The sequence below is a fragment of the Crocuta crocuta genome, unplaced genomic scaffold, assembly GCF_008692635.1.
Source record: "Crocuta crocuta isolate KB4526 unplaced genomic scaffold, BGI_CrCroc_1.0 scaffold209, whole genome shotgun sequence".
NCBI lineage: Eukaryota > Metazoa > Chordata > Mammalia > Carnivora > Hyaenidae > Crocuta > Crocuta crocuta.
In genome coordinates this window covers 3,406,436-3,418,648 of record NW_027551566.1, presented here as the reverse complement: position 1 = coordinate 3,418,648, position 12,213 = coordinate 3,406,436, and positions in this window count along the sequence as shown.

Below are 12,213 nucleotides of genomic sequence, written 5' to 3'. Positions count from 1 at the left end.
TTCCCATCTACATATAAGTATTTTGGTGCATGTGATTTCTTTCGGGGTGGAGGGCCCAGATTCCTGTAGTTGGAGAAGTTCTCTGGCTTGTCGTATGATTCTCCTTCGTCTCAGCTCTGACCCCCCGCCTCCCCTCACCCCTTGCCACACACACACACTGTCCTCTTTGATAGATGCAACCTCATGTAGGGGATCAGCCTGAAAGTGGCCTTGCTGATTGGTGGTGCTGGACCCTTGGGGGCAAAGCAGAGCTGGGCCATACCAGGTGGAAGATGGAAAGCATGGCCCAGTGAACTTTTGCTGGGTGGCAAACAGGGCCTGCCCTGGGGTGGGGCCCTTAGTCCAGGGCAGAGGTTGGACCATGGTCACATATTTTTTCTGTCACCATATTCCTTCTCAGCCCACATTTAAAAAAATTGAGTTAAAATTCACATAGCATGAAATTCACCACCAACTATCAACACTAGTTCCAGAGCATTTCCTTCAGCCTGTGGAGGATCCTGTGCCCATTGGAACTCACTCCTCTCCCCCAGTCCCTGGTAAACACTAATATGCTTTCTGAATCATTTTTACTTTTTTTTTTTTTCTTGTTCTGGACATTTCATGTCAGCAGAATCACACAATATGTGTCAGCCACTTTCCTGTTCCCACTGTTGGGGTGACAGTGAGCTCAGGTCAAGGGTGATCTGATGGAATCTTCCCTCAGCTGCACACGGGTCCCCACAAAGGATGCTGGGAGCCACTCAGCTCTCCTGGTGTCGAGGAACAGGGCCTGGGGGAGGGTGCTCCCCTCATCCATGTCTCAGGTGGACAATTTAGAGGCACCTGTTTGCCCACAGCATTGTTGGGTTGACATTCTTTCCTCAGCCCTGCCAATCCTGTTCCACGAGCTAACTGCCCCATGTCTGCAAACAACAAGCAAACTAAACAACAAAAACAACTTCTTGTTTGTGAACCCTTACTCAGGTGCTACTGTTTAAGGGTGGTGGGGAGGCAGGTCACAAAGAGGAAAACCTCCAGAAAAGGACTTGTAGCCTTTGGACACAGCTGTCTGGGCTGGTGTGGATATGGGGAGGCAGGGAATGCAGAGGCACTGTGGTCTTTATTGCTTCTAGCCCAGCTCTGCTCCTCAAGGGGCCCCACATAGCACTTCCCATCCCTGGGCCTCAGTCTTCTCACCTGTAACATGGGTCAATAATGTACTACATACAAAGATACTGGGAAGCCTCAGTGAAGTAATTTGTGACCTTCATGGCAGGGCCCAGCTGTAGCGAGCACTGATAGAATTACTGGACCTCTTGAGCTCAGGTACTCTACTGAGCAAAACGATCTCCAGCCTTGCTCTACTTGAGCCCTCCCTGTACCCAAACGTCCAGATCTGTACTGTCCAGGCAGTAGCCACCTGTGCTTTAAATAGCAATTATTTAAAATTAAAGATTCAATTCCTCTGCAGCATTAGCCACCTTTCAGGAGTCCCACGTGGCTAGGGGCTCTTTCATTGCTTGGCATATATAGTGGGCATTTCTGTTATCGAAGAATTTTAGACAGCACTGCTCCCGATACTCTGAGCTATTCGTTCATTAAATGTTTACTGTCCTTTCCCACCGCCATACCTTTGATCATGGCCTTCCTCCTGCCTGGGCTGCCCATCCATTGTCTGCTTCCTCTCCCTGAAATGTCACCATCTCTCTGGAAGGTGAGGCACCCCTGGGCTCTGACCAGCACCAGCCCTGTGCTGTCATGGGCTGGCAGCTGGCTCTGCTCCAGGCTGCCTAACTTGCTGCCCCAGGCTCCTGGCTGCCAGTGCGGCTCAGGTGCTGCTCCTCCTGGCTTCATTCTGTGTGCAAGGCTGGGGACAGCAACCATTGTTTGAGGGGTGCTGCTTTATGGTGATGCCAGAAGTACAAGAGGCTGCAGACAGACATGCTGTCACTTCGGCCCACATCCCATTGACCAAAGCAAGGCTGTGACTGAACAAATCAGAGGCAGGAAGTCCCCTCTGCCTTAGTGGGAAGCACTGCAAAGTTGTAAGGCCAGGGCCAGGGAGACAGGGAGGAACACAGAATTAGAGGCAATTACTTCACCCACTGTCCCTCTTTGAACTTAGTGACTCAGGTTTCGGGCCTCTGGCTGCCAAGAGGCTCCCCCGATACTTCTCCCCAGATGCAGATAGAGCCCCGTGCCCATGATAACTCTTCCTCTGTCTCCTTCCACACCACACTCCTTATGAACACCACCATCCTTTTGGTTTGGGCTCTCAGCTTCCTGAAAGGCACTGCCGAAAAATATGAATCACTGAGAATTTATACTTCTGTCGAGGTATTTACAGGCTAACCCAGGACTATGTTTACTCAGATCGGTGAATCTTAATGATGTAGGCAGTGTGAACAGTATTTGGAGACTCTCTTTATTGTCATCTTTATGTTTATAAACAGGAGCTGGGGCCAAAGATGTTTCTCCCACAAGAAGCCCATTAGGGTACTGGTCTGGGAGTCAGGACACTTGGAGTGGGCTTGAGTACTGTCAGGTCACCTTTAGAAAAGTTTCTCCCCATCTCTGGGCTGTAGTTCTTCATTGGTAGAGTAGGTAATCAAGTTGATGGTTGCTATGGCCCCTGATGGCCCTGGGATGTTGTGGTCCTGAATCCTCAGAAGAATCCTATTAACCTTCCTCAGGATGGGAGAAGGCCTCACTAGGCATCAATGCCATGTTGCAAACTCAAGTCAAACTTAATTAGATCCTGGCCACGTTCCAGAGCAAGTTCAGGATTTTCCCCAAGGCACTGGGCTTTGGCAATACTGGAGGCCGGGACCCAGGTTTCTGGGGCTTGTGCCCATCCCTGCTACATGCACTCAAGTTTCACAACCGTGGGGTGTTTATTTTCTGGAAGAATCCCTGAGCTTTTCTTTTCCAGGAACCAAATTAGCTAACATTTATCCAGAATGATTTGCTGCTGGTTTAGAAGTTCATATTTGGAGACCAGGATGTTTCTGAAAAGAGTCGGATATAGCTGGAGAAAATCATCTGTTGGGTTGCTCACCTTGGACAATGATGGAAGCAGGCAGAATGATTCATGACTCCTGGGGAAGACGGCTCCCTGCAAGGCCACACCTGGGTAGCACCTCTCCAGGAGCATTTGCCGGGGTCAGGGTATCTGCGACAGGCTGGGAACTAGATGTAAGGGGATTTGGAGAGGGATGTTGGGAGAAAAAGTTTGGGAGGGTATTAAGGAACACAGGTGCTCTGGTCAGATAAGTGGATGCTGGAGGTGGGTATTTTCAGACATAGACCATGAGGGAGGAGGGTGGAAGGGAAGCCTGCCCTGATTGAGCATCTGCCAGAACGGGGTTCTGGCAAATGCATCAGCCTGTAGTCTGTGACTCATGTCCTCCCCTCCCATCATATACACTGAACATGAGCACCTACCAGATGTCATGCATTGTATGAGACTCTAGGTATCCTAAGTGAATATGATCCTTGAGACCACCAAGGTTACTATAACTGTTAATTCTATATAATACAACTGACAAGGTACAGATAGAGGTCTGATAATATGCTGGGTGAATGAGTGATCTTCTTCTTTTTTTAAATAGTTTATTGTCAAGTTGGTTTACATATAACACCCAGTGCTCATCCCAACAAGTGCCCTCCTCCATGACCATCATCCCCCTTCCCCTCCCCCCTCCCCCCGCATCAGCCCTCAGTTTGTTCTCAGCATTCAGGAGTCTCATGGTTTGCCTCCCTCCCTCTCCCCAACTATGTTTCCCCTTCTTCTCCCACTTTNATACCACATCTTGATCCATTCATCAGTTGATGGACACTTAGGTTCTTTCCATGTTTTGGCTATTCTTGAGAGTGCTGCTATGAACATTGGGATACATGTGCCCCTATGGATCAGCTTTTCTCACTCTTAAAGAGAAGAATTATACGTTCTACGTTTATACATAAGGAAATCAAGTTTCTTTTTTTTATATTTCCTTTTTTTTTTAATAGTTTATTGTCAAATTAGTTTCCACATAACACTCAGTGCTCATCCCCACAAGTGTCCTCCTCCATGCCCATCCCCCCTCCCCCCACATCCATCAGTCCTCAGTTTTTGTCAGCATTCAAGAGTCTCTCATGGTTTGCTTCTCTCCCTTTCCCCCACCATTTCTGCCCTTCTTCTCCCCCTTGTTCCTCCGTCAAGTTCCTCCTAATCCTCCTATACGTGCAAACATATGATATTTGTCCTTCTCTGCCTGACTTATTTCGCTCAGCATAACACCCTCAAGGTCCATCCATGTTGCTACACATGGCCAGATTTCATTGTTTCTCATTGCCATGTAGTATTCCATGGTATAGATAAACCACATCTTCTTGATCCATTCATCTGTTGATGGACACTTAGGCTCTTTCCATGTTTTAGCTATTGTGGAGAGTGCTGCTATGAACATTGGGGTACATGTGCTCCTATGCATCAGCAGGAAATCAAGTTTCTGAAAAGTCGAATAACTTCCCTTAGCTTACAACTAGTACAGAGGGGTTCTGGGAGAATTACCCATTAGACCTGTGCAGGCCATTGGAATAAAGTGAACCACGCAAGCAACTTTAAGTATTTTACTAGTCACATTAAAAACAGTAGAGAGAAACAGGTGAAATCAATTTCAGTTTTATTTAACCCAATATGTCAAAAATATTGTCATCTCGGAGGAACAAGGGGGAGAAGAAGGGCGGAAATGGTGGGGGAAAGGGAGAGAGGCAAACCATGAGAGACTCTTGAATGCTGACAAAAACTGAGGACTGATGGATGTGGGGGGAAGGGGGGGATGGGCATGGAGGAGGGCACTTTGGGGATGAGCACTGAGTGTTATGTGGAAACTAATTTGACAATAAACTATTTGTAAAAAAAAAATTGTCATCTCAACATGTAAAATATATAAAGATTTTTAAAGAGCTTTATTCTTTTTTTTTTTTTTTGCACAAAATCGTTGAAATTTGGTGTGCATTTCACCCTTAACAGCACATCTCAACTGGGACTTGCTGGGTTGCAGGTCCTCTGCAGTCACATGTGTCTATGGCATTCACACAGGTCAGTGCAGTTTTAAAGGCACCAAAGCGTTTTATGGAGGCTGGGCCAGGCACTCCTGAGAAGCTGCCTTGTCAGAGTTGGCTTCAAGGGCAAAGTGCCTCGGGAGCTGAGCTTCAGGACACAAATGCTGCACCACCTAGTTTAAACTCCAGGGGGTGCCCTTCTCCACATGGTGCTCCCAGGAGCCTCAGTGACCCTGGAAGTTAGCCAGTCAGAGAAGGAGGGAAAGGTGTGCCCGCAGAGGGAATAATCATAGGGTGAGGGCACAGATCCCGCAGCACAGCTGCCAGTTGAGGGAACTGCAAGCACCTGCCATGGGGAGGAGGGATGGCAGGGATTAGATTGGAGAGGAGGGAGAGAGGTTATGGCAGGCTTCATGTATCCCCCTGCCCCTCCCACCAAGGAAGCTGAGCTTCATTGCAATTGTCCAGGGCTTGCTTTTCAGTGGATGACTCAGGCAGCTACAAGGAAGCTGGGTTGGAGGGGCCAAGATTGAGCTGTGGGAGGGAACATGAGCAGGAAAGAAATGTTGAGGGGCGAGGCTTGGGTACAGGATGGGTAGGGGGCACAGGTATGCAGCAGAGAGACCCAAGACTGAACTCAAGTGGATCAGATTAGAGTGAAGGTGAAGGAAGAATCCAGCAGGCTCCTGTCTGCAAGGTTATGTGACTTTTCTGCAGAAATCCCCAGCCACCTGGGGCAGAAGTAGGGGGCCAGGGCTTTGGAGCACATTATGTCTATTTCACAGATATAAAGGCACTGATTTGACACCAAGAGGCAACCAGAAGTACCTTGAATCTCCTTGCCACCTGTGCTACCCCCTACTAACACAGATGCTCTGCCTTCCTCTGCTTTCTCATCTCCATCAAGTTTCAGTGAACATGCCTATTTCTTCCCATTGTTATTTCTCCCAATGGCCCGCTGTTATATTGGGAACACCTTTCTGTGGGGTCACCTGGAGGCGCCTCTTCCAGAACATTTGTGGTAAAGAGAGGCATACAAACCATTGCTCCAGCATTGTTCCTTCTGGCTGTATTTGTCACAGTTAGCCACAAGTCCTGGTTCCAGTCACACCAAAGCACTACCTCTGCTGTGAGGAGCTTGAGATTCTGCATTTCCAATGAACTCCCAGCAGCCTTTGCTGCTGGTGCTTGAACTACACTTGAAGCATGAGGGGCCAGAGCTGGGGTCCTCAGCCTTGGCCACTCAGTACAGAAACACCTGGAGAGACTTAAATGTCCGATGCCTGGGCAAACTCTACACCAATTACGTCTGGAATGTCTGAAAATGGGACTTAGCCTCAGTCATTTTTAAAAATTTCTGCTTCTGGGGCACCTGGATGGCTCAGTCCGTTAAGCATCCAATTTCAGCTCAAGTCATGATCTAATGGTTTGTGTGTTCAAGCCCAGCATCGGACTATCTGCTGTCAGCACAGAGACTGCTTTGGATCCTCTGTCTCCTTCTCTGTCTGCCCTTCCCCTGCTTACACATGCACATACACTCTCTCTTTCTCTCTCTCTCTCTCAAAAATAAACAAACATTTTGGGGCACCTGAGTGGCTCAGTCGGTTAAGCACCCATCTTCAGCTTAGGTCATGATCTTGTGGGTCACATGTTTGAGCCCTCCGATGGGCTCTGTGCTGACAGCTCAGAGCCTGCAGCCTACCTCAGATTCTGTGTCTCCCTCTCTCTCTGCCAACCCCTGCTTGTACTCTTTCTCTCTCTCAAAAATAAATAAAATGTTTAAAAAATTTAAAAATATAATAAACAGTAAAAACAATTTCTGCTTCTGCTCACTTGGAATCCAGCCACATGGGAAGAAGTCTACACTATCTAGCTGGAGAGAAAGACCCTGGAGGATGAGACACCAATGTCAAAAGAGAGGCCACAGGGAAGACAACATGAGCCATTCCAGCGGAGGGCTCAGACACAAGAGTGAGCCCGACTAGCCCCAGGCCAGCTGCTCCAGCCAACACCACCCAGAGCAGGGATGAGCTGTCCCCACAGAGCCCTGCCTGAATTCCTCACCCACAGCATCATGAGTTGTTTTTTGTTTTTGTTTTTGTTTTTAAGCCAAATGGTTGCTGTTCATAAGCCAGTAAACTTAGAGCAATTTGTTCTGCAGTCATAGCTAACTGATACAACCCACAGGACCTAAGTGCCGAGTGGGACATGTGTTGGTTTATAACCCCTACATGCTTAGCATTTGAGTTGGGATTCAGAGAATACTGGAGAAATGCTGAATGCCAGGGAAAGCCCCAAGTGAAAAATCACAGTGTTGTCCAGGCCAATTAAAGTCAGGAGGTGGAGGGCACTTGTGGGGATGAGCACTGGGTGTTATATGGAAACCAATTTGACAATAAACTATTTGTAAAATAAATAAATAAATAATAAATAAATTTAATACAAAAAAATAAAGTCAGGAGGTGGAGATTTATTGTTTGGACATATATTCAGGAAAAATCAAAGCAAAATAGACAAGGCTCTCTCCTTCTCTGGAGGAGAGGTCATTCTTCTGCTGGCCTCTGCTGCCTCTGCCTTCTGTTTCTCCCTGCTCAGTGCTTTCCAGCCTCCAGACATGGCTCCTCCACTCTGAGCAGTGATCAATGAGGGGTAAATGGCTTCAGGGGTCTCCTTGCAAGGCGCTCATCTTGGCTTCCTGTGGCCACCTCTATGCCTCTCCCATGGCCTATGGCTCACCTGTCATTGCCAAAAATGCCAGGACTGGGGCCTCAGACTTCCGTGAAGGTGAGGGATTGGTGAGTGCCCTGAGGTGGCTGGGGGAAGGAACAGGTGGGAGAAGTCCAGAAGAGGAGCATCCCTGGGTCCCAGGTTGATTTGGAGGGGGCCAGAGTCGGCAGCAGCTCCTGGCCAGGCAGGCCTGACTCTTCTCCGGGACATAGGCACAGCTTGGGGATACAGTGTTAGAGATGTGGCTTTAGTTCCTCTCCGGGGCGCCTCTCTTGACCCCAGTGCCTGCTGCTACCTCTAGAAACATCTCTTCTAGACATGAGGAGCAATGCCCCAAGGGCTGGGACTAAGGATGGAGGGGCGGCCCTCCATCTCTTGCCTTTATGTGAGTGGACACGGAGGGCAGTCTTGGGGAAGATGTCCCCTCAGCCCCTCCCTAGTGTCCAGCTAGTGCTGGACGCTGGGCTACGTTCAGGGTGGACATGTGAAGACCTCTTGGGGACACAGGCTATTAGGTGGGACCACTCAAAGTGGCCCATGAGCTGGTGCCAGGCCATCAGCTCTTTGGTACCAGTGGGTGACAAGAAAATCATTTAGGAACTTGGACTTCAACACTGCTGCAACATCCATACCTGTAACTTTGTACTTGACAGAGGTATTAGTTCACAATGGCCTGGAAATGAAATAAAGCAAAACCATCACTGCAGAGAAGCAGCAGTGCTCTGGGAACTATGGGCTGTGCACAGATGGTAAGAGAGCTGCTCCCAGGAACCTCCCGGCCACCGCACACCCCTGGTTTCCTATGTATGAAGTGGTGAAACAGGCATTCAGTCCCTCAGTGTTCTAGCTGGTTCCCATGCCAGCCCTTCCCTCTCAGAGATCCTGCTGTCCCGATGGCTCTCATAGTGTGGCCTGCCCACCTGCAGAGTCAGCAAGACATGGGAGGGCGTTAGGAAAACACACATTCTCGGGTTCCTCCTGAAACCCACTACATCAGGACCCCTGGGCCCAGCAGCCTATTTCTACAAGCCTTCCAGAGCATTCTGGTAGATAGAGCATTTTTTCTTAAAAAGAAAGAAAGAGCATTCTTTCTTAAAAACAGCATAATAAACACGTTTATGCTTTGCTTCCTTTGAATGGGTCACTCTTCTCCACAACATATTCTAAGCTTCTTAAGGGCAAAGGTCCAGAATTCTCCATCTGCCACAACTTATGCAGTTGCTAGCCCAGTGTTGAGATAGGAGCTGAAAAAACCAGCCACCAATATGTTCTGTCTCCTCAAATTCATTGCAATTGCTCTGTCCATTTTATAGCCGGGCAAACCAAGGAATAGAAGGAACACAGTAAGTCTGATTTTAGGACCAATCGTGGAAGAATAGGGATGAACATCCTCTTCTCCTTTCTCCCTGGTATTTCTTGCTCCAGGAGCCTAGAATTAATTCCCTTCAGATCCCCCTCTTCACTATTCCACAGTCCCCTACTCTTCCCAAAGTTTCACTGTTTTTGGCCTTTTGTAGGGCCTGCTGGGTCTTTTAAAAGGCGAAAGATTTATACGATCTGAAGAGAAACCAGAGTATTGCTGCTGGGTCTTTTAAATTTAAGAGTCTGGTTGAGGGTCCCAGAAGGAAGTGACCAGCTCTGTGGGCATTTTGGACACTCAGAGAAACCTGACCTCTGTGGATGCCATTGCTCGCTGCAGACCAAATAGAGGGAATTCAGGGCATTTCTCACATGACAAGACACCAAAACCATCTGTTCTACACCTGCCCACTGGCCTCGAGGCCATTAAGTGGTATTGTGGTACATCTCCTCAGAGGTCTCTGAAGGAGTCGGGCCACCCCTTGTCCCAGTGGTGGCAGAGACTCCGATGGTGGGGCCAGGGGTGGGCCCATGTGGCCTTGCTGTCCTTGTGGGGTCAGATCTGGGCGGGCGAGTACACCGTCTTACTCTGGGTCTTGGAGCTCTGGCCTGCTGATGGCCTGCCGAAGGGAGGGAGGGAAGGAGGGGTTTGGAGACAGTATCGGTGAGCCGGCACATTTCCTGTACTTGCCAAATGACAAGCTGCAGTAATGCAAGTCAGGAGATGGCCCGGGACAGGCGTATGGAAACAACTGGCTTCTGTGCTGAGGACCCTGGCACTGCCCTGGGGCCTGACCCCACGTTCTCACTTCTTCCTCTCTGGGAAGAGCAGGCCTTGGATCGAGCATGTCATGGCCACTCCCCAAACCCCTGTGGTCAGCACAGGAGAGCTAGCTGCCTCTGAGCAGGCAGAACCTAGGGGAGGCTCTGTGCAAACCAGCCCTCCTGACCAGGTGGTGATCATGCCCTATTCCTCCAGCTCCTCCTCCTCCTCATGGTTCCCTGCTATTAAGAGATTATGCTCCATGGCTCCAAGCATTTTGAAGGAAGTAGTGCCTAAAAGCAAGTGTCACTCAGTCTTCTTTTTTTTGTCCTTTCTGCTCTGTTTATCGTAGGGAACAGATTCAGGACATTTTGCAGGGTATTGTGACTCACCATTTGCTTGACACTGCACCCTTAGAATAAAAGGCGACTCCTACTCAGTTTCCAGCTCACCTCCTGCCCTCACTTTCCCCCTAGGTCGTAGCTGATGTGCCTGCTGCTATTCCTCCTACACGCCAGTCTCCTGCCTGCCTCGGGGCTACACGTGCTGTTACATCTGCCTGGGTCATTCTGTGCTCATCTCTGCTTGCCTGGATTCTTTGTCCTATTTGGGTCTGACATGTGAGCTCATCTCCCCAGAGGTGATCACATCTCATGACCATATATAGTGTCACCTGCTTTCCTTCCTGTCTCTTGCACTGCCCTGGCTCTGGCACCATCTCTTCCATCCTCTCCTTTATTTTTTACCTGGCACTAGCCACTCTCCACCTTTACTTTCACCTTAGTGAGAATGTTTATTGCTGTCTACCTCCCTGGGATGAACACTCCACAGAAGAGGACCGCATCTGGCTGTTTCCTCCTGGATCCCGGTGACTTTACCCACGGCTGGCATCCTGTGAATGTTGGTGGAGTGCATGATGAGTTTGGAGATAATAGGCTATGTTAGCTTTCTTAGCTTAAATTTGTTCTGCTGTAACAAATTACCACAAACTAGATGGCTTTAAACAAAATAAATTTATTCTCTCGCAATTCTGGGGTCCAGAAGTCCACAGTTTCACAGGGCTAAGGTATTGGCAAGACCACATTCTTTCTGAGGACTTCCAGCATGCTCTTTGCCTCTTCCAGCTTCTGATTGTTGCTGGTGTCTGGGCCTTATCACTCCAATATCTGCCCCCATATTCACACTGCCTTTTCTCTCTTATATAGATACATATGATTGCATTTTAGGACCCACCAGGATAATCCAGATTAGGCAATTCCTCTCAATATTCCTAATTTAAGCACACCACTTGCCACATAAGGTCATATCCACAGGTTGCAGGGATTAGGAGTTGGAAATAGGAGCCAAGGTCACCATTCAGCTCACAACAGATGGAAATCATAATATGGCCTAGCTCATTGCACAAAATTGTTGGCAAGGTCCAAGGTCATTTGCAAAAGCATATGCATTAAAACTGAACAATTCCCATCAAATTTTTGTTCTTAGCGACTTCTAGAAGAATGCAAGACGCAACCTAAAAGTGAGTTTTTGCACTACCAGGATGCTTGTTTCCACGCATGTCACCACTGAAATATGGGATGGTGCAAGAGGAATTTGTTCTGACCTTGCTCTCCTGGGTGTTGCTGGCCTGGCATCCTCTGCTGGTGTCACAGCCATGCTTTAACAACAGCAGCTGCTTGAACTTAAGGGCATTTTGCTGAAAAATTAGACAGGACTGAAACAATCTGAGGGTTGTAGCCTGCTCACAATGTTGCAAGCTCAGCAAAGATAATCAAATTTACTTTGTGTGCAGAATTGCCATTCCCTCTCTGGCAGGAAGTTCGCGGTATCTTTCCAATAGGAGAATCCGGTGTTCTACTTAATGGCAAAAGTGAAGGACAGATAGGCAGGGAGCCGAAGGCTGTGGGAGGGAGGTCAGAGGAGAGAATACAGAAGATTACTGTAGGGCTCTTCCTAGTTCCAACTGGAATCGCTGGGGAGTTTTAAAGTCCTGACACCTGGACCCTACCCCAGACCTTCTGATGTAATTGGTCTGGGTATGCCCTGCGCTGCAAAGATATTTTAAAGCTACCTGGATCATTCTAATGTGTGGGCCATGCTCAAGATCTCTGCACTAAACTCTGACTAGGACCAGGCTATAACTCCACACAGGCATGGTGAACATGATGGTCTCAGGTTTGAGGGTTCAGCCAGGTCATTGGATGGGGAGAGGGAAAGTTGGGGGTTTCCTTGGGTGATTTATATATAAAGTACACAGCTACTGGGGCGACTGGGTGTCTCAGTTGGTTAAGGATCTGACTCTTGATTTCGGCTCAAGTCAAGGTTTCATGGTT